The sequence below is a fragment of the Epinephelus moara genome, chromosome 10 (genome assembly GCF_006386435.1).
Source record: "Epinephelus moara isolate mb chromosome 10, YSFRI_EMoa_1.0, whole genome shotgun sequence".
NCBI lineage: Eukaryota > Metazoa > Chordata > Actinopteri > Perciformes > Serranidae > Epinephelus > Epinephelus moara.
Genome location: NC_065515.1, coordinates 33,843,569 through 33,846,385, shown reverse-complemented (window position 1 = coordinate 33,846,385; position 2,817 = coordinate 33,843,569).

The following is a 2,817-nucleotide window of genomic DNA, read 5'->3' as shown; positions in this document are numbered from 1 at the left end:
TTTTTCCTTATCCGCTGCGAGGGTCACAAGGACAGAGGGATGTCGTATGCTGTAAAGCCCTGTGAGGGAAATTGTGATTTGTGATATTGGGCTTTATAAATAAAATTGATTGATTGATTGATTGTCCCAGGGTGCTATTTAATACAATCAATTCTGTTGTAAACCCACTTACTTCTACTGTGACCGATGCCTCAACTACCACTTGTGAGAACTTTCTTCGCTTTTTTGTTGACAAAGTAGATTCTGTTAGACAGGTAACCAGCAAGAGCTGTAATACGGTTTTGACTGCTATCCCAGCTCATTCTGCTGTGTTTGAGCAGTTTGAACTGGTCTCTCTTCCCTCCCTTGCTGATATAGTGAAATCCCTGAAGCCTACAAACTGTTCACTGGATGTTTTTCCTACCAGAGTGCTGAAATCAACTTTTAATACTGTAGGGCCTAGTCTTTTAGTTTTAATAAACACCTGCCTTAGTTTAGGAACTGTCCCAACTGCTTTTAAACGTGCCATAGTTAGGCCACTTCTTAAAAAACCTCATCTTGAGCCCTCAGTGTTATCTAACTTCAGACCTGTTTCTCATCTGCCTTTTCTTTCTTAAGTGTTAGAAAAAGCTGTTTTTAAACACTTGCAGTCTTTTCTAGAAAACAACTCTATTTTTGAAAAATTCCAGTCTGGGTTTAGGTCTCATAACAGCACTGAGTCTGCTCTGTTAAAGGTGCACAATGATATTGCGCTGTCTGTTGACGCCAAGTGTCCCGTTGTCTTAGTGCTGCTTGATCTCACTGCAGCCTTTGACACGGTTGATCATACAGTCCTCTTATCATGCCTGAACCACTATGTTGGCATTCATGGCACTGCACTTAAGTGGTTTATGTCTTATTTATCTGATAGAAGCTTTTCTGTAATGGTTGGTGACCTGTCCTCCTCTAGCGCCCCCCTCTCCTGTGGGGTCCCACAGGGTTCTATTCTTGGCCCTATGCTTTTTTCATTATTTTACCACTTGGGTCAATTATAGCCAGATGCAATCTATCTTTTCACTGCTATGCAGATGACTTGCAAATCTATCTGCCATCGAAGCCAAAAGATAATAATGCACTAAGTTCCTTACTTGACTGTATTGTTATCAAGAATTGGTTAACTCAGAATTTTCTTCATTTAAATGAGGATAAGACAGAGTGCATTGTGTTTGGGGATACTGGGACGACCGGCTTGGGTGCCTTGCCTTCTACATGTAGCCCTACGGTCAGAAATCTGGGGGTAATTTTTGATAACCATTTGAAATTTGATAAACAAATTGACAATGTTGTTAAGACAAGCTTTTTCCAACTACGTCTTTTAGCTAGAGTTAAAACATTTTTAAGCTGTCATGACCTTGAAAAAGCTATTCATGCTTTTATTAGTTCTAGACTGCAATGCACTGTATATTGGCGCCTCCCAGTCTGCTTTTAGCCGCCTTCAACTTGTGCAAAATGCAGCTGCCCGCCGTTCAACTAACACTAACAGACGAGAGCACATTAGTCCTGTCCTTTATTCCCTCCACTGGCTCCCAGTTCGTTTTAGAATTGATTTTAAACTTTTAATGTTTGTTTTTAAAGCTCTTAATGGTCTCGCCCCATCTTATTTATCTGAGATGATAACTGTCCATGAGTGTGGCAGGGCTCTGAGGTCCTCTAACCAACTCTTGTTGAAAGAGCCCAGGTCTAAATACAAACACTGGGGTGACCAACCTTTTTCTGTTGCCGCACCCAGACTCTGGAATAAACTCCCCACTGACATACGTCTTGCCTCTGACCTGAGCCTCTTCAAATCCAAACTTAAAACTTATTTATTTAGGATGGCTTTTAATACTCAGTAATGTGGTGACACTCCTATTTTATTTTATTTTATTTTATTTTACTGTTTTATCCTTTTATTTGTTGTTTTTTATTCATGAATCTGTTGTGTGTTGTGTTTTTAATTTCTTGTGAAGCACTTTGATTCACCTGTGGTCGTTGTAAAGTGCTATATAAATAAAATACATGACGTTTGTCAGATACTGCTGTCGCAAAATTTAAGGAAATGATTCCTTCATCGTTAAATTTAATACCATGTCCTTCAGTAACAGAGGTTTTCCGTACCGTAACTCTCCCGAATTGATCATCTTATCAATAGCACCGTAGGCTCGCTGCGAAGAACACTGGACTCTGTAGCACCTCTTAAAAAGAAGTTAACAAAGCAAAGAAAGTTTGCTCCTTGGTACAACTCTCAAACCCGTAAGTTAAAACAAATATAGTGAAAATTTGAAAGGAAATGGCGATTGACCAAACTGGAAGAATCTCGTTTAGTCTGGACAGACAGTCTCATAACGAGACAGGGGCCTCTGCAATGCCAGAGCAAACTATTACTCAGCTTTAATAGAAGAAAATAAGAACAACCCCAGGTTTCTTTTCAGCACTGTAGCCAGGCTGACAGAGTCACAGCTCTATTGAGCCTTGTAGTCCTTTAGCCCTTAGCAGTAATGATTTTATGAGCTTTTTTAATGACAAAATTCTAACTATTAGAGGCAAAATTCATGACCTCCTGTCCTCAGATAGTACCTGTCTGCCCTCAAACACAGCTGTAAGACCTAATATATATTTAGATTGCTTCTCCCCGATTTCCCCTCAACAACTGACCGCAGTGATTCCTTCATCTAAATCATCGTGTCTCTTAGACCCCATCCCAACTAGGCTACTTGAGGAAGTCTTACCTTTAGTTAACACTCACTTATTAGACATCATCAATATATCATTATTAACAGGCTATTTACCACAGTCTTTTAAGGTAGCTGTAATTAAACC